Source organism: Manis pentadactyla, chromosome 10 (assembly GCF_030020395.1).
Source record: "Manis pentadactyla isolate mManPen7 chromosome 10, mManPen7.hap1, whole genome shotgun sequence".
Taxonomy (NCBI): Eukaryota; Metazoa; Chordata; class Mammalia; order Pholidota; family Manidae; genus Manis; species Manis pentadactyla.
This window is the reverse complement of record NC_080028.1, coordinates 93,520,063-93,540,186: the sequence shown is the minus strand read 5'-3', so window position 1 is coordinate 93,540,186 and position 20,124 is coordinate 93,520,063. Positions and strand designations below refer to the sequence as shown.

At 48.6% G+C, this 20,124-nt stretch overlaps 1 long non-coding RNA gene across 1 annotated transcript; it reads left to right on the top strand.

The window, feature by feature from the left end:
• Positions 1 to 9,927: 9,927 nt before the first annotated feature.
• LOC130685150 (uncharacterized) lies at positions 9,928 to 16,647 on the top strand. The gene is made up of 3 exons (XR_008999527.1): positions 9,928 to 10,166; positions 15,627 to 15,772; positions 16,106 to 16,647. It is a non-coding gene; the product is annotated as an uncharacterized LOC130685150 (long non-coding RNA).
• Positions 16,648 to 20,124: the final 3,477 nt, after the last annotated feature.

The following is a 20,124-nucleotide window of genomic DNA, read 5'->3' as shown; positions in this document are numbered from 1 at the left end:
ACAAGAGGATATAACCATTCTAAATATATATGCACCCAATACAGGAGCACCAGCATATGTGAAACAAATACTAACAGAACTAAAGGGGGAAATAGACTGCAATGCATTCATTCTAGGAGACTTCAACACACCACTCACCCCAAAGGACAGATCCACTGGGCAGAAAATAAGTAAGGACACGGAAGCACTGAACAACACAGTAGAGCAGATGGACCTAATAGACATCTATAGAACTCTACATCCAAAAGCAACAGGATATACATTCTTCTCAAGTGCACATGGAACATTCTCCAGAACAGACCACATACTAGGCCACAAAAAGAGCCTCAGAAAATTCCAAAAGATTGAAATCCTACCAACCAACTTTTCAGACCACAAAGGCATAAAACTAGAAATAAACTGTACAAAGAAAGCAAAGAGGCTCACAAACACATGGAGGCTTAACAACACGCTCCTAAATAATCAATGGATCAATGACCAAATCAAAATGGAGATCCTGCAATATATGGAAACAAATGACAACAACAACACTAAGCCCCAACTACTGTGGGACGCAGCAAAAGCAGTCTTAAGAGGAAAGTATATAGCAATCCAAGCATGTTTTAAAAAGGAAGAACAATCCCAAATGAATGCTCTAATGTCACAAAAAAGAAGAACAAATGAGGCCTAAGGTCAGCAGAAGGAGGGACATAATAAAAATCATAGAAGAAATAAATAAAATTGAGAAGAATAAAACAATAGCAAAAATCAATGAAACCAAGAGCTGGTTCTTCGAGAAAATAAACAAAATAGATAAGCCTCTAGCCAGACTTATTAAGAAGAAAAGAGAGTCAACACAAATCAACAGTATCAGAAACGAGAAAGGAAAAATCACAACGGACCCCACAGAAATACAAAGAATTATTAGAGAATACTATGAAAACCTATATGCTAACAAGTTGGGAAACCTAGGAGAAATGGACAACTTCCTAGAAAAATACAACCTTCCACGATTGACCCAGAAAGAAACAGAAAATCTAAACAGACCAATTACCAGCAATGAAATTGAAGCGGTAATCAAAAAACTACCAAAGAACAAAACCCCCGGGCCAGATGGATTTATCTCGGAATTTTATCAGACATACAGGGAAGACATAATACCCATTCTCCTTAAAGTTTTCCAAAAATTAGAGGAGGAGGGGATACTCCCAAACTCATTCTATGAAGCTAACATCACCCTAATACCAAAACCAGGCAAAGACCCCACCAAAAAAGAAAACTACAGACCAATATCCCTGATGAGCGTAGATGCAAAAATACTCAACAAAATATTAGCAAACCGAATTCAAAAATACATCAAAAGGATCATACACCATGACCAAGTGGGATTCATCCCAGGGATGCAAGGACGGTACAACATTCGAAAGTCCATCAACATCATCCACCACATCAACAAAAAGAAAGACAAAAACCACATGATCATCTCCATAGATGCTGAAAAAGCATTTGACAAAGTTCAACACCCATTCATGATAAAAACTCTCAGCAAAATGGGAATAGAGGGCAAGTATCTCAACATAATAAAGGCCATCTATGATAAACCCACAGCCAACATTATATTGAACAGCGAGAAGCTGAAAGCATTTCCTCTGAGATCGGGAACTAGACAGGGATGCCCACTCTCTCCACTGTTATTTAACATAGTACTGGAGGTCCTAGCCATGGCAATCAGACAAAACAAAGAAATACAAGCAATCCAGATTGTTAAAGAAGAAGTTAAACTGTCACTATTTGCAGATGACACGATACTGTACATAAAAAACCCTAAAGACTCCACCCCAAAACTACTAGAACTGATATCGGAATACAGCAAAGTTGCAGGATACAAAATCAACACACAGAAATCTGTGGCTTTCCTATACACTAACAATGAACCAACAGAAAGAGAAATCAGGAAAACAACTCCATTCACAATTGCATCAAAAAAAATAAAATACCTAGGAATAAACCTAACCAAGGAAGTGAAAGACTTATACTCTGAAAACTACAAGTCACTCTTAAGAGAAATTAAAGGGGACACTAACAGATGGAAACTCATCCCATGCTCGTGGCTAGGAAGAATTAATATCGTCAAAATGGCCATCCTGCCCAAAGCAATATACAGATTTGATGCAATCCCTATGAAACTACCAGCAACATTCATCAATGAACTGGAACAAATTATTCAAAAATTCATATGTAAACACCAAAGACCCCGAATAGCCAAAGCAATCCTGAGAAAGAAGAATAAAGTAGGGGGGATCTCACTCCCCAACTTCAAGCTCTACTATAAAGCCATAGTAATCAAGACAATTTGGTACTGGCACAAGAGCAGAGCCACAGACCAATGGAACAGACTAGAGAATCCAGACACTAACCCAGACATATATGGTCAATTAATATTTGATAAAGGAGCCATGGACATACAATGGCGAAATGACAGTCTCTTCAACAGGTGGTGCTGGCAAAACTGGACAGCTACATGTAGGAGAATGAAACTGGACCATTCTCTAACCCCATATACAAAAGTAAACTCAAAATGGATCAAAGACCTGAATGTAAGTCATGAAACCATTAAACTCTTGGAAGAAAACATAGGCAAAAACCTCTTAGACATAAACATGAGTGACCTCTTCTTGAACATATCTCCCCGGGCAAGGAAAACAACAGCAAAAATGAGTAAGTGGGACTATATTAAGCTGAAAAGCTTCTGTACAGCAAAAGACACCATCAATAGAACAAAAAGGAACCCTACAGTATGGGAGAATATATTTGAAAATGACACATCTGATAAAGGCTTGACGTCCAGAATATATAAAGAGCTCACACGCCTCAACAAACAAAAAACAAATAACCCAATTAATAAATGGGCAGAGGAACTGAACAGTTCTCCAAAAAAGAAATACAGATGGCCAACAGACACATGAAAAGATGCTCCACATCGCTAATTATCAGAGAAATGCAAATTAAAACTACAATGAGGTATCACCTCACACCAGTAAGGATGGCTGCCATCCAAAAGACAAACAACAACAAATGTTGGCGAGGCTGTGGAGAAAGGGGAACCCTCCTACACTGCTGGTGGGAATGTAAGTTAGTTCAACCATTGTGGAAAGCAGTATGGAGGTACATCAAAATGCACAAAACAGACCTACCATTTGACCCAGGAATTGCACTCCTAGGAATTTACCCTAAGAATGCAGCAATCAAGTATGAGAAAGATCAGTGCACCCCTATGTTTATCGCAGCACTATTTACAATAGCCAAGAATTGGAAGCAACCTAAATGTCCATCGATAGATGAATGGATAAAGAAGATGTGGTACATATACACAATGGAATACTACTCAGCCATAAGAAAAGGGCAAATCCAACCATTTGCAGCAACATGGGTGGAGCTGGAGGGTATTATGCTCAGTGAAACAAGCCAAGCAGAGAAAGAGAAATACCAAATTATTTCACTTATCTGTGGAATATAAGAACAAAGGAAAAACTGAAGGAACAAAACAGCAGCAGAATCACAGAACTCAAGAATGGACTAACAGGTACCAAAGGGAAAGGGACTGGGGAGGATGGGTGGGTGGGGAGGGATGGCGGGGAGAGGTGGGAGGGTATTAAGATTAGCATGCATTGGGGGTAGGAGAAAAGGGAGGGCTGTACAACACAGAGAAGGCAAGTAGTGATTCTACAACATTTTGCTATGCTGATGGACAGTGACTGTAAAGGTGTTTATAGGGGGGACCTGGTATAGGGGAGAGCCTAGTAAACATAATATTCTTCATGTAAGTGTAGATTAGTGATACCAAAAAAAAAAAAAAGGGCAGTTCCTGTGTGGTAACCTCCAATGAGTTCTACACAAAAGTATAAAGGCATATAAAAGTGTAGGCAAAGGGTCTGTTTGTGTTTATACAGAGGATCAAAGCCTAACTGGGCTACTCCGAAAATGAACTAAGATACGGTATGAAAAAGAACTTCCAACATCAGCACTCTCTGGAAGACTCATGCCAGAAGATGATCATCAAAAAACCCCAACAAAGATCCACGCACTGCTACAGCTGTAGATGAACTCATCCCACCAGTTCCTGGACTTGCCATGGGAATGAGGAAGGAGATATCTAAGCTGGCCTGTGCATACAGTAAAACAACAAATTTGACTGGATCTATACTGTTGGAACTCAAACAAGAATTAGGAGAAGTGCAAATTGTAGCGCTCCAAAATCTTACAACTACAGACTATTTACTGTTAAAAGAACATAAGGGATGTGAACATTCCCCAGGAATGGGTTGTTTTAATTTGTCTGATTTCTCTCAGACTTTTCAAGTTCAGTTGGACAATATCCACCATATCATAGATAAGTTTTCACAAATGCCTAAGGTGCCTAACTGGTTTTCTTGGTTTCACTGGAGATGGCTGGTAATTACAGGTATGCTTTGGTTATGTAACTATACTCCTATTATGTTAACGTGTGTGCACAATTTAAGTAGTAGCTTAAAACCTATACATGCTGAAGTTACTCTACAAGAAGATATGTCAAAGAAATAATCAATCTTCCCATGTTTTCTTCCGCCTGCTACTTCTATAGCTTTTCTTCTTCCTTCCTAATTACAAGCCTTAAATAGAATTCGTGCCTCATATCAAATTTACCGAGTATCATAATTCTTCCAAGTGGCAAAGATACCTCAAGACAAATGCTGGGCATAGAAGCTACAGGGCATAAATATGCAAAGAAATAAAAAGCTAACCATTTCAAACAATAAGGCTTCTCTCTCACTTACCAACATTACATTTCCCTGTATGGCCCCGGAAGATGACTGGTTAGCCAGAGACGGGTAAGATTCCTCAAGGGAGGAACAACCTAAGACAGGCACAGTCGCAGGGGGGTCATCAGGTGAGAAATTGGGGATCAACAGAGGTGAGGCTTAGAACCTCACCCCCCCGTTCTGAGAGAAATCTTCTGCATACATGGATGTTTTATTGCCCTTGTCTAGCTTGGATTAACACATAGTCTACAGGCACACACCTGATCATCTACATTTGCTCTCTTACAACACTAAACTATGTTTTCTACCTTTATCTTGTACCTACCTACCACTTCAGCATTTTATTAAAAATAATAATAATAAAGAGAGAAATGTGGTATCCACATATAAATCAAGTATAAAAATCAAATGAGTATTCATATTTGAACTGACTGTTTATAGTCATAATGCATGAGCAAAACCGAAAGTTTCTGTGATGACTGCCCTTGTACTGTTCACTATGTAACTTATTCATTATGTAAGAATTCGTTCTCCATGTAAGAACTTGTTTGTTATGCCTCAGAAGATTGGAGACTGACGAAAATTAGGCTTGGGGTGGATTAATGATTGTGCATTGAGCATTGACTCCCCTATACAGAATTTTGTTGTTGTTAACAACCATTTGATCAATAAATATGAGAGATGCCCTCACAAAAAAAAAAAAAAGGACAGACTTCCAATGGTAAAATAAATAATTAACCGGGATATAATGTATAGCATAAGGAATATAGTCAAGATATTGTAACAGCTTGGTAGGGTGATAGCTGGAACCTAGAATTATGTATATAAATGTTTTATCACTGTGTTGTACACTTGAAACTAATGTAATGTAATACTGTGCATCAACTACCCTTCAATAAAAAATAATTATCTAAAAAAAAAAATAGAAATCTTCTGCATACGTGGATGTTTTATTGCCCTTGTCTAGCTTGGATTAACACATAGTCTACAGGCACACATCTGATCATCTACATTTGCTCTCTTACAACACTAAACTATGTTTTCTACCTTTATCTTGCATCTACCTACCACTTCAGCATTTTATTAAAAATAATAATAATAAAGAGAGAAATGTGGTATCCACATATAAATCAAGTATAAAAATCAAATGAGTATTCATATTTGAACTGACTGTTTATAGTTCATAATGCATGAGCAAAACCGAAAGTTTCTGTGATGACTACCCTTGTACTGTTCACTATGTAACTTAGTCATTATGTAAGAATTTGTTCTCCATGTAAGAACTTGTTTGTTATGCCTCAGAAGATTGGAGACTGACGAAAATTAGGCTTGGGGTGGATTAATGATTGTGCATTGAGCATTGACTCCCCTATACAGAATTTTATTGTTGTTAACAACCATTTGATCAATAAATATGAGAGATGCCCTCACAAAAAAAAAAAAAAGTATACACTTCCAATGATAAAATAATAAGTAACCGGGATGTAATGTATAGCATAAGGAATATAGTCAAGATATTGTAACAGCTTGGTATGGTGATAGCTGGTACCTAGAATTGTCATGTATATAAATGGTGAATCAGTATGTTGTACACCTGAAACTAATGTAATGTAATACTGTGTATCAACTACCCTTCAATAAAAAAATAATTATTAAAAAAAAAAAAAGAAATCAGATCAAGGTTTGCTTCTGAGGGTTGGGGGACATGGGTAAGAAGCAATGGAAACTTTCAGAGATGATAGAAATGCTCTGTGATACACATTTGTCAAAACTGATTGAGTAATACACTTGAGATTTTATCATTTCACTGTAGGTAAATTATACTACAATGAAAAATACATTTTTAAAAACACTTGACAATACTAAGTGTTGGTGAATCTTTAGAGCTTTCATACACTGCAGTGAGAATGCAAAATGGTGTGGTTGCTTTAGAAAACAACTCAGTAGTTGCTTAGAAAGTTGAACTTTATAAGTAGTTGCTTATAAAGTTTGCTTTATGACCCAGTAATCCCACCTCTAAGTAGATGCCCAAGAGACATGGAAACATATGTCCACACAAAGGCTCTTACACGTATGTTCATAACAGCTTTATTTGTAATAGCCCCAAATGGGAAATTTCCCTGATGTCCATCAGCATGTAAATGGATCAACAAGTGTTATTATCTCCAATGGGGAATACCACTCAGCAATGAAAAGGAATGAATTACTGACACACTCAACTCGATTCCAGGGAGGAATCTCAAAAGCATGCGGAGCACAGGCAGCCAAAGAGAAAGGAGTACATACTATACGATTCTCTTTGTATGACACTCTTAGAAAAGGGTCACATAAACTTTTTGTCAATAGTAACAAAAAACTAGTCAGTGGTTGCCTGGGCTTAGATCTTCAAGGGGCAGGAGGCAGCTCTCTGCAGTGGTAGGAATATTTTCTGTCTTCATTGTGGTGGTCAGGTGGGTCTATACTTAGGAAACTAAAAATAGATGCAGTTTATTGTGTGAAAATTAAACCTCAATAAAGATTTTTAAATAAATGAATTTAAAAATTGAGAGAGTTGGCCAACTGGCTGGGGTATAGGTTGGGGTTCAGGCCACATGCGACAACTTCCCTGAGCTCACCAGGACACAGACTTCCTCAGATCCTCTGCCAAGGCACCTACGGAGGATTGGGACCTGGCACCCAGTCTCACCCACAGCTGCCCACTGGAGGTGAGGGTCTCGAGAGTAAGAAGTGGCAGTTCCCACATATTCATTCAACAAACATTTATTGTCTGCTCTATGCTATATCCCTCCTGGCACTTAGGTTCTACAAGTATACAGAAAATAGACCCTTCCTTCACTGAAAGGATACTAATAAAATAATTTAAATGTGTGATTTGATGGTGCTGACACAGAATAATGGGGTGGAGTAACTGGTTTTACAAAAGTACAAGAGGGCTCCTCTGAAGAGGGGACAGTTATGCCAAGGCCCAGTGAGGGGAAATGCCAGCATGGGACTTCCTCGTGGTGACTTCTGTAGGGCCATTGCCAGTTCTGGCCCAGGGCAGGTGCTTGGTAAATGCTTAAGAATACAGAGATGCCTGCCTTAATAAAGTAACCTTCATGCATGTGTCAGTCAAGGTTCTCCAGAACAGAACCAATAAAAGAGAGACAGAGACAGAGATTGATTTTAAGGCATTGGCTCTCAGGACTGAGTGACATATGGGCCATGTGCATGGGTCACCCTGGGGAGAAAAGGGTGGTGGCAGGAGCAAAATGCTGCCTTGCTGGAGTCAGCCACAGCTTTTGGGCCCTAGCAGCCCTGCTCTGGGCCTCTCTGATGGAGCCGATCTCAGAGGAAAAGGAGCTGCCCTCTCTCCTTGCCCAGTGGACCACTCCCTGAGCAGAGGCTGGGACAACCGCCCTGGATTGTTAGCCCAAGGGTGGCCAATGAGACATGTCCGTGAATGCCACCGACCTAGACTCCAGGCCCCAGGCCACCTGAGTTTACCTGCTGCTGGCGAGTTCCAGCCTGAGGATGGTTTCCTGCCTCAAGCTCTTGCCTCTGCCTTTCTTCTGTGCCTGGGGACTTGCCAGGTGCCACCCAGAAGTGTAGGGGCCTGGATTCCCCCAGCACAGCCCTCAGTCAGTGGGCAAGTGCCTGGGCCTCCCCAGAAATGCCCTGCAGTTAATTGAAAGTAAATGAAAGCTGAAATTTATTTCTTTGGCACACTAGCCACACTTCTAGTACTCAGTGGCCCGCATGCACCAGCAGCCACCGTATTGGACGAGGGAGATTTAGAACACTCCCATCAAGGCGGAAGGTGCTGTTGGGCAGTACTGTCTCAGAGGGTCCTCAGGGCATGAGCCCCAGCTGCCTGCTCACGAGCACATCTTTCCTTGGCTTTTCCCCCTTCCCTGTCTCCCTCTCCCCACAACCTGACCTGGCTTCCTGAGGTCTCCTCGCAAACAAAAGACATGCACCCAAGTCATCATCCCAGGGCCTGCCTTCAGGAGCCCCTTAATCAACAGGCCAGGTGACGTCAGAATGAGGGCAGCTGCTATTCCACAGCCACCACTGCCCGAGAGTCCCTGAAGGTGCAGAGGGACCGGATTACTGATCCCTGTGCCATCCCCATGTCTCTAAAGGTGATACATGGAGGGACACGTAGAGGCCAACTGGTAGAGAGGCCAACAGCCCTGAGATCTGGGGGTGAGCAGGCCAGTCCCTCACACTCAGAGCGGAGCAGTGGTTGCCCCCTTCCCCCCACTCTTATCCTAAAGGTCCCCACCCTGCCTGCAGCCAGCAGTCTAGGAAATTCCCTCCTAAAGGAACCTGCACATCTTCAGTGAGGACCCAAAGGCTTAGAGAGAGAAGCGATTCCACAAAGGCTGCACAGCTTCTGTGGAACTGAGGGGCTCCTGAAGCCAGGTCTCCTGACAGCCAGGGCCTTGTTGTCCTCCAGCCCCCAGACTCTGGGGCAGACCTGGGGACCATAGGAGCTTGGAGCTCATGGCAGAAGGGGCTGGCACTTCCCAGCTGGGGGTATTTTTCAGAGCCCCAGGCCCTCCTCTGGGAGGGAAATGCAGTGAGCAGTTGGCCAGCAGCGTTCCTTTGTCTAAAAGGCATATGGCTCTAGAAGCCCTGAGCAGACCACTTCCTGGAGGCAGGAGTCGGCATAGGGGACATCTCGGAACAAGACGTTCCAACCATCTCACCCTTTGACCCCACATTCCCTCTCTCTATAGAGTCTCCCCTTGCAGGGCTGGACAGGGTGGCAATCAGAAAGCTCAGAGCCATGAGGGTTGTCCCCAGGGCACTGTCAAAATTAAATTAACATTTTTTCCATTTCCCCTTTATTGCAAACATATTGAATGCTGTTGCACAAACTCCATTTCTGCACTGGTTCCTCCACCCCCTGATTTTTCTGCCTGGATTTCCTGGATGGGCCTGAAGAAGGGTGGGAAGACAGGTCTCATGCCCCTTCCACAACTAAACCCTCAAAGTCTCTGTTGCCCCAGAAAGAGACCCAAGTACTAACCCCAGGCACAAGCCCATGACCCTTAGCCTTTTTCCTTCTACTGGTTGCCAGCCCTCCCAGCTCCCTGGCACCCACCCCACTCTGCCCTCTCCCATGGGGTTAGAAATCCCAGAAGATCAGCCCATGGCAAAAGTGCTCCAAACTCAGACCTGCCAAGGCCCAGCGCTGGGAGTGCAGCCAGAGTCTGGGATCACATCATCTCAGCAGGGACCCTTAGAGAGGACTAAGCCCTTCCTGGGACCATTCATCCGTTTGTTCTGTAAGTATGTGTTGAGCACTCTCTCTGTTCCAGGCCCATGGAGAGACCCAGGAGGATCTCAGAGTTCTCACTCAAGTGGCGGACACTTTGAGGCACAATTGCACACAGCATGGTGAGTGCCAGGGGCTGCAGGAGCACAGAAATGGCCGGGAGAGGACTCTGGACTTGGGCAGATTGTTTGTCGAGTTGAAAAAAAGGAAGGTGCATCCCAGGCAGGAGTAATGGTAGGTAAAAGATTATATGCAAGCATTTGTATGTGTTTGGGGCGATAAGCATTGGAACACTGGGTGCCGGTCAAGCTGGAGGGGTGGTCAAAGACTTGGCCACAGGGAGCCCTGAGGGGCTGTGGACAGTGGGAACCAGTGAAGGGCAGCAGGCTGGGGAGTGGCAAGGCCAGGTTTGCACTGGAAGGAGCTCCCTCTGGCTGCCTGAGGAGGAGCAGCGGAGGGACAGAGACCAGTGTTGTGGCTGTTGCAATAGTCTGGGTCAGTAGGGTGAGCTCAGAATGAAAAGATGGCAGCAGGGACGGAATGAAGTCATGGGACCACGTGGACTGGCCTTGGTCAATGAGCCGGCCAAGAGTTGGGTGGGGAGAGAGAGGAGTATCAGGTGCCCAGGAATCTGGTAGGTGAGGGGGATCCTGGGGAGGAACAGGGCTGGAGGAGCACAGATAGCTGAGTGCGAGTGACTGTGTGTGTTACCCAGAAGGGTGTGTCAACTTGGTTCTGGATATGCTGGTCCGGAGCCCAGGGAAGGCTGTGCTGGTGGTCAGATCCAGGGAGAGCTGGGGCAACCACTGGTCCCAGTGTCTGGTAATCAGGCTGCTGGCCCTGGAAGAGGATGGCAAGAAGAGAAGACCATGCTGACCGCCAGCATGGGGAGGAACTCAAAGGGAGGCTCTGGGGGAGGCAGGAGGAGACCAGGGTGGCAGGGGCTTCATGGCAGGCGGGCTTGGCAATGGCCGGCTTTGGGGGTAGGGGCGGAGCAGGTGTACTTGGCCACAGGAGCTCCTGCATTCATCCCTCCATCAGTGGAGGACTAGGATCAGGCACCAGACTGGAGAGGGTTCTGGGAGACAGTAAGGAGTGGGAAGTGTAGGTAACTCCAGAGAAACTTGGACATGGACAGATGGAGGAAGCTGGGAGAGGGACACTAAGAGGGACTTTATTCATTTAAGATGAGAGAGAATTGGGTGTGGTACCATGCTGACAGCCAGGAAGCGTGTGAAGACCCAGGAGAGCAGGGGTTGTTGCCTGGGGGAGGTCTCAGCCTTCAGGGGACCTCCAGCTCAGGGGACAGGTTTTGGATAAATGAGTGAGCAGGTACAGATGACAGGCAAGGCCCCCTTCATGTTAGGGACAGCTGGGAGGAGAAAGCCAGCTAGGAAGTGGATTTTGCAGACAGGAAGGCAGGATAGGTCAGGAGTCTCCATGGGTGGTGTACATGTTCGGAGTAAATGGGAGCAGAGGAGGCCCTCCACCACCCGCGGCCCAACGCTCACACCCTGTCTGTTCCAGGAGCAGCGCACAAGTTGAGGGGGGCTGAAACGGGACTGCCAGCCAGGTGGAGCAGGGCAGGGGCTCAAGGGGCTACAAGGGCCTCAGACCAAGACAGGAGTCCCCCGTTCAGCCCAGCTCTCCGTCTGCCTCCAGGCCTGACCTGGAGCAGCCCCTCCGCCCTCCCGGGCTTCCACCTCCCCACCTGCAGAATGCAGCCTTGGCGCCAATGTGCTGTCGGAGGGCTACAATGTGGCTTTCCACGAATCCTGCATTCAGACCTGTGGAATTCCAAGAAGTCAGTATTGTGTGGTTCCAGGCTCCTAAAATTTTATAACATAATTTCTGTGTTGCCACTAGGGATGAGTCCAGCAGACATCTCTCCCCTCGAAATCGCTCTGTCTGCCCATCCCAGCTGCCAGCCCTCCTTCCCTCCCTTCTCCCGGTCAACTCTGGGCACGGCCAGCCTCGAACACATCCCAAGGGAGCACTTGGCAGGCAGGGGCCGTGATTCATGCCCCTCCAAGCAGGCTTCGTGGCTCGCCTGCCCGCCAGAATATGCAAGACATTCTTGGCCTCCCATTTGCTCGGGATTAGCAGGGTGCAGGGGGAGCTGGGCTGGGGGAGGCAGACTGTGCTCTCCATCCTCAGCAAGGTGGGGGGCATTCAGGCACGAGCATGTCTGAAGTGGCTGCCAAGCTGGCTAGTGAGGGAACATCACTCCATAAACCGAGGCCGCGTCTGGGGCCCAGACAGCAGGGCTGGGGAGGGGAAATTGGAGGAAGGCTGCCACCTGCTCCATGGCCAGGGAATGAAGAAGGGCCAGGAACCCGGGGCAGGCGAGGCTGCTCACCCCAACCCATGCCCTTATTTTCCTCCATGAGCCCCTTCCCACTCCCTGCGGGAGTGTGGGCCCCTCTGTACCCACTGCCCAGATCCCAGGGCTGACTGAGAGCTGGAAGCCTGGACAGTCAAGGGGAGGCCAGGTTCAGCTGCCTCTAGTCTCTCTCCCCATGTCCACTTGAGGCCCCCTGGTGTCTCCCCCCAGGGCCATGCCTCAACCCTCAGACCATTTCAGAGCAAAACTATTATCTCCCTAAAACCAAGATCCCCATGTCAGGGCTGTGTCTACACACACACACACACATGTTGAGACTAGCGTCCTAGGACAGGGTTTGTCCCCCTCAGACTATCATCCCAGACTAGGGCTGCGCTTCTTCCATCAGACCAGAATCCCCAGGTCTTTACAGGAGAGGGTGGGCAGCCCAGAGAAAGGAGATGAAGGAGGGTGCCAGGTGCCCACTGACCCCTGGGCTCCCCTGGTCCCCAGAGGAGTCTCTGAGCCAAGGACCGCTGTAAACAGACCCCAACTTGGGGCAGGAGGACTGGGACTGCGCGGGGCCAGTCAGAGCAGAGGCTCCTGGGCAGGTGACTGCTCCGTGGACGGGGAGACCCAGTGGGGACAGCAGGCAGCAGTTTTACGCCTGGTGAAGGGCAGAACTCCTCTCAAATTGTCTCGCCCACCTTCACTGGGGCTCAGCAGCACTGTCCCCAAGGCTGTCCTCACCCCAGACCTGGGGCTCTGAGGCCTGTGGGGCTCCAGCTGTGGGTCAGGCCCGCCTCAGTTTAACTCCTGACCCCACCCTCATGCTGCTCAACCTTTCTGAGATCGGTTTTGCTCATCACAGTAACTCCTACATCAGGGGTCCCAAATCCATAGTGTGTTCTTCCCTCAATTACCAGTAGGCCACAGGTAAGCCCAGGTGACAAGGACAAGACACAGGTGACAACTAATGTGAGTCCAACCTGTCTCTCCATCCCACATCCTCCAGGAAGTCACTGAGACCAAGCAGAGTGGCAGGACGGGGAGGGAGATGGCTGGCATTTGTGGGTCAGCCTTGGTGACTTGTGGGGGACAGGACCACCCCAGCAGGGACCAGAATCCCTAGCACCTTGGGGCTTTTTCATGCACTGGCTCTCTCCACAGGCTCTGGGCTGAACCCCTGGCCAAGGCCTCTCTGTACAGGGAAACCCCAGGGACCCAGGGTGACCCACAGGTAGCCATGCCCTCCTGGAGCCCTGGACTGGTGGAACAGTCAGACCCCATAGTCCAGTGGGGCAGAACAGGGCAGTGGGAGGTCTGAAGGTATGGAAGTCACACCTGGGAGCCAGGAACCATTACCAGCCCATGAGGAAGGAGGCTCTGGGAGACCCAGGGTTGGGGCACAAAGCCCAGTTATCACAGTCATGCTGGCCAGAGGCTCTGGACCTCAAAACACATGTGTAGGCTCAAGAGCCACGTGCACAGAGGGGCAGGGAGCCACCCAACAGCCCAAGGTGGGATGAAGTTCCCAAATCTGCTGTGAAAAGAGAAAGCTCACAGGGGACACGGAGGGGGAATATCCTACCTCTGCCTCATCTTCTGTCCCCCGAGACTAGGAGACAAGGGGCTGCCTCTAAATCCTGGCTGTGGCATTTACCAGCCATAGGGCTTTGGACAAGGTACATGATCTCTCTGAGCCTCAGTTTCTCATCTGTAAATCGGAGTGATAATAAAACATAGGCTGCTGGAGAATGGCATGGGCTAAGCCAGGGAAGGGTCTGGCCCAGGGAAATGATGACTGCGGTTGCGGGCTCCATGACTTCATCATCTCCAGGCACCTCTGAGAAGCACACAGGGGCCCTAGCTCAGTGTGGGTGTCTGAATCAGAAGCTCTGAGTGCTAGGCTTGGAACCCCTGCTGGAGAGTGGTAGGGGTCCTCAGTTCTCAGCAGCCCCTCAGTGGGGACAAAAGAGGGACGGCGGCCCAGCCAGACCCAGCAGGCCTTCCAGCCCCAGTTCATTCCTGAGCTAAGCACCAGGACCTGTCCTCACCAAGGCAGCCAGCCAAGCCCCTCCCAGACAGAGCCAGATCTGGAAGACAGCTCGGCCAGTCCAGGGACAAAGCTCACTCCCCATTCAGTCCTTAAAAGTCCACTGCATTGAGCTCCCCTCCCGCGGTGGGCGGCTCTGCATGTGCAGGGGCTGCATTCCCAGGATGCCATGGAGGGGGAACAGGCCGGAGGTCTCCCCAGAAAACACCCAGCTCTGGGCCAATCCTGGGAAGAGGCCACAGCACCAGGACTGGGACCCAGCTGCTTGCTGCCCAGCAGCTCCTAGCTATGCTGAGCATGCCCAGCAGAGCCGGACCCGGGAGTCGGGGCCAGGGCAGTAGAGGGTGTAGTCAGGATTGGACTGAACATAGGGGGACATCAAAGGGACGGGAGCTCAGAGAGAGCAAGGGGCTCACTGCCTGAGTCCACATGGGGTACGCTCAGCAGCAGACCCAGGCCTACCCACCCTCCTCATCACACGTCCTCTTGTTCAGCTCTGCCACCCAGCTGTCACGCATCTGAAGCTGCTCCCTCTGGCCTCCTGTCTGCCTGGGCCAGACCATCCAGCCATGGTCCTCTCCATCCAGGGCCTCACTGATGTCCAGGACAGCATGGCCCAAGGTCTGGGCCCTCTGAGGATATCTCCCCAAAGGCCTGGGCAGTACAGGCGTGGTGGGATTCAGGCTCCAGGCCCTGGTCAGGCTCTGGGGCTGTGGCACAGAGGCACAGGGACCCTTCCCTGGAATGGCTCTGGGGAGAGACGGGACACAGGCTGAGAACCAGGTCACTGCACACATAGAGACCCAAGTCTGCTCCAGTGTGAGCTAGTCCATGGGGCAGTGGTCAGCTCCTTTGGCAGCCCACGGGAAGCCTGCTTGGAGGGGGAGGAGGCGTGATCCTTGAGCGGGGCTTGAAGGAGGAGGCGAGGTAAAGAGGCCTGGCATGGGGAGAGGAGGGGCTGTCCAGCAGCAGGGAGAAGGGCAACGTAGGGCCGCAGAAGTGGACAGGCACTGCCACACCTAGCCCGGCAAGTGTTGTCATGGGGATAGGATTTCATTTTAGTGAAACAGAGTAGACAGAGGTATGCCGGCAGAGGGACTGCCCAGGAGGGGTCCCCAGCACTGACATTCTCCTGAGGAGCAGAAGGAAGGAGTTGTCCACGTGTCTTGCCAATGGGTTTCATTTTTATCCACACCACCCCAGGGCTGCCCCTCTGCCTCCTGAGACCGAGGGAACTTCTGGACCCCACACACCACAGCACCCTCTACACAGTTCACCCACAGAGGATGCCCCGTAGAAGAGGGGAATGGGATGGTTCGAATTCATCCTCAAGCTGTCTGAGATCAAGGGTGAGACAGGCTCCCAGGCCCTAAGTCCCGTAAACCCAGAGAGGCTGTGGGTCATGGGAGCATCACAGATGGCTTGCTTCTCCCCAACCCTTCTCCCCAGCTGCGTCCCCCCCCCCCCCCGGCACCCCGAGGAATGCATGTCGCCTTAGAAATAGTATTTCAGTACAAACACTTCTTTAGGCAATATCCTAGGGACAAAGGGGGCAGAGAGGGCCCGCCAGGGAGAGGCCAGGGGGTAGGGGGCATGGAGAAATCCCTCCTGGTCACCAAGTGGCTCTAGTCCCTGGGGAAAGGTGGGGCCGGGTCTGAAGCTGCCTTTCTCATGGCCCAAAGGGAGAACTGTGGGTGGAAGGAAGAGTGACAGCAGGGGGAGGAGCAGAGAAGAGTCCTTGACTGGAGTCCCAAGACACGGATCCTGCACCCAACTTTGTCACCAGCTCTGGCCTCGGTTTCCCCATTGTAAAATGGATGGGCTGTCCTGATGTCTCTTTTGACCCTGGTCTTCCAGCTCTCATGTTCTCTGCTGCTGTCAGGGCCTCCCCTGAGGAGAGAGGGATTCGGTGGCTATGGATAAAATGAGAGTCACTGTGGCCAGGATTCTCACCTGGCCGTGGTTGACTAGTTCACTGCACACCTGTGGGCAATGCATGGCTGTTGATTCTATAAAAAAAGCTCTGCCCAGTGCTCTGGGCAACATGGTGGCAGGTCTGCAAGGCTGCAGGAGGGCAGAGCAGAGGCTGGAGTGGTGGCAGCGCCAAGGACAGAGGCCCAGAGGACGGCTGTGCAGACAGAGGGGCCCAGAGGCAGAGACCGGCTTGCTGCATGTAGACTCGTTCTGAGTGAACAGGATTTTAGTGACTGACCTGCCACCTGGAAATAAAGTTGGGTATAACCCTTTCACCCCAAGAACGTTTTGCTGTCAATTTCTTTGGTCACATTGAATCCATAGCAAACTTGCCCAGGTCTGAAACCCATTGCAAGGCAGTGGCTCTTTCTTTTCAGCCCCTCGAAGAAGCCTCTCTCTGCCTACCACTTCCTCTCTCTGTGCAGCCAGTGTGAGAAAGGCAGTTGGTTGGGTATATGGGGGTGCCCAGGGGGCCATAGCTGGGGAAATAGCCTGGAAGGGCAGGGTGTGGAGGGATTTGGAAATCTTTTAAACCTTGACAGCTGGAGCCCCATGAGTCAGTGGGGCAGATGGAAGTGATTAGGTGCTGGCGGGAGATGCCGCGGGGCGGAGACGGGAACCTAGCTCGGGGAGCTCTGACCCTGGCGGGGGGGCTTCCTCCCAGCCCCAGGCTTTGAGGGGCTCAGGGCTGCTGTGTACGTTTGGAGGTACCAAGCCAGGCTGTGCAACTAGGCTCACGTGCTGGGGTACTGGGAGGCTAGAGGGTCCCACCTCTGGAGGGCATCTAGAGAGGACCCCAGGGCAGGAGAGAGGCATGCGACATGGAGTGGAGGGCTCCTGGTATTGAATCCACAGCACTTGCTGCCTGGAGGAGGAAAGGTTCACAGCACCTGCTCCTCATATCCACTTCCCACTCCCAGAAGGTCCAGGACCTCGCCTAGCCATAATTCAAATAACCCCCAAAATCAATCATATACCTCTGCCACCCCACCCCACTGGAGGCCACTCTGTGTCTCTCAAATAATATCTCATCTCTGGGCATGGAACGCAGAGAGTAAGCCATTTACCAAATAATTACATTTTTAACCATTTATTGAACCACTCCTGGGCCAGGCCAACACTAGATGCTAAGGATTCTGAGAAAGCCCTCTGAGTCCCTGCCCTTGGGAAATGTCTAGTCAAGCAGGGGAGGCCAGTTGCATGCGAGTGCTTAGAAAAGGTCCAGCAGGGCCTGTGCCCAGCGCAGGGCTGGGAGGGTCTGTGGTGGGCCTGTGAGAGCCCCCAGAGAGACGCTGAGGGTTTGAGAGGTGGAGGGAGGCCAGGAGGAGGCAGGAGGGGTGCCACCCCACCATGCTCAGCCGTTAAGGTTGATGAGCAAGGAGAACCTTTGCCTCCCTGGAGCAATGACTTGGGAGCCAAATCAGAATAGACAGAGGGGTGAGGGCAACGAGAGGAAGTAGAGGTGACCAGAGCCCAGCTGAGGGGTGGGGGTGGTCCAAAGAGGTGAGCCCTGAGGGGGAGGCCTTGGGAGGTTTGAGGACACACAGAAAGCCTCTCTCAGGACCCAGGGTCCTCTTGGTGCAGCTAAAGCCATACCAGCCACACACAGACCCTCTCAGGTCACCACAGTGCTCAGACATGAGCACACACGTGGGGCACCAAACTCAGACTTTTCCAAAGTGTCTCATGGCTCCATCCCTCCCCACTGGTCCTCTCTGTGTCCAGCAAACATTTGCAGATGACCACTGTGTTCCAGTGCTGGGCTCTGTGGCAGAGGGAAATCCAGCCATGGTCCTGGCTGAGGGAGTGAGAGAGATGGAGGTGCCATGGCTGACATCTAGAAGGAGACGTCTCTGCACCTGGGAGGTGGGGACACTGTGGCAAAGAGGTGGCTCTGGAGGCAAGTCTGATGTAAGGAATGGGAGTTTGCCAGGTGGGCCTGTCAGAAGCCACCGTGGACATGGAGGTGGGGGTTCTGCAGAAGGCCTCACAGAGGGTTCAAGGCAGGCCCAAGGAAAGGGCAGAGATGGGCAAGGTCAGAACATCAGCACCCAAGATGTGTTCCTGGAGCCCAAGGGGGATTATTGAAAGACTTTAAGCAGGTGGATCTATGCTATAGAAAGATCACTCTAGTGGCCTGTGAGCAGGCCAGGATAAAGCCTGAATTTAGTGACTGTATATGAAGAAGAGGAGCCAGACACAAGAGGGACAGGGAGATAAAATCTATAGAGTTTGGTAACAGCATGTTGGAGTTGAGGGAAGGACAGGAGGCATCCGAGAAACCAGAGTGGAGGCTGTAGATGGAGATGGAACCAGACAGGGGGACCTGAGCTAGTACCCCTGAGTTTCCCTAGAGTCCGATGGTTTTGCATCATCTGGGACATCTCAGTGACAATGGACACAATGGCTGCCACCATAGAACTGGCAAGAGAAGTCTTTAATGAGGATGAAGGGTCTTAAATAGAAGGCCAAAGAAATCACATTTTTCTCATGCATAAGATGGGGAGCCATTGGAGGCTTTGAGCAGGGAAGTGACCAGAGTCAGATTTAGAAGAATCATTTGGGCAACAGGAGGAGAGAGGGGCAGAGAGAGACTGGAGTCAGGGAGACCTAGGACAAGGATGAAATGTTCCCCTAAAGGCGGGCCCCCAGCAGTGGCCAGGGTAGGAGATGAGGTCATAGAGCAGGCCCTGGGGAGTGACTGACCTAGGCTTAAGGGTCACAGTGGGTTTCACTTTTCACATAGGTGGTGTCTTGACAAGTTGAGTAGTAAAGCATCCTTATGCTAATGCTTTATGTCAAATTCTATTTTAAATGACTCAATCCAAAACAAAAGAAAACAATTCCACTTAGGACAGCATCAAAAAGAATAAAATATTTAGGAATAAGTTTAACAAAAGAAGTGCAAGCCTTTTATAACAAAAACTATACACATCGTTGAAAGAAATTAAAGATCTAATAAATGGAAAGACAGTCCATGTACATGGTTTAGAAGACCTAATATTGTTAAGATGACATTATTACCACAAACGGATTCAGTGCAATCCAATCAAAATACCAATGGTGTCTTTTTGCAAAAATGGAAAAAACCCTAAATTCACATGGAATTTCAAGGGGTCCCAGATAGCCCAAACAACCTTGTAAAAGAAGAAAAATTGAAGAACTCACACTTCCTTATTTTTATATTGAATTTTAAAAAGCAATCATACTCCAGACAATGTGATCTCAGCTCAAGGATAAATGTATAGCTAAATGGAATAGAATTGAGAAATAAGCCATTACTTTATGGTCAACTGATTTTTGACAAAAGCACACACACCATTCAATGCAGAAAGAGTGGTCTTTTCAGCACATGGTGCTGAGACGATGTATATCCACTTGCAAGAGAATGAATGAAATGGGACCCCTACCTCACACCATATGCAAAAATTAACTCAAAATAGTTTGAAGACCTAAATATAAGAGCACAAACTATAAAACTCTTAGAAGAAAACATAGGAGTAAATCTTCATGATCTCAGATTTGGTAATGGTTTCTTAGATATGACACCAAAACCACAGGGGACAAGAGAAAAAAATAGATAAATAGGACTTCATCAAAATTAAAAACTTTTGAGTTTCAAAGGACACTATCAATAAAGTGAAAAAACAACTCACCAAATATTTGCAAAGATATTTCAGATGACTTAAAAATCTATGCTGTATAAAAGACTTCTCTCAGAAACTTC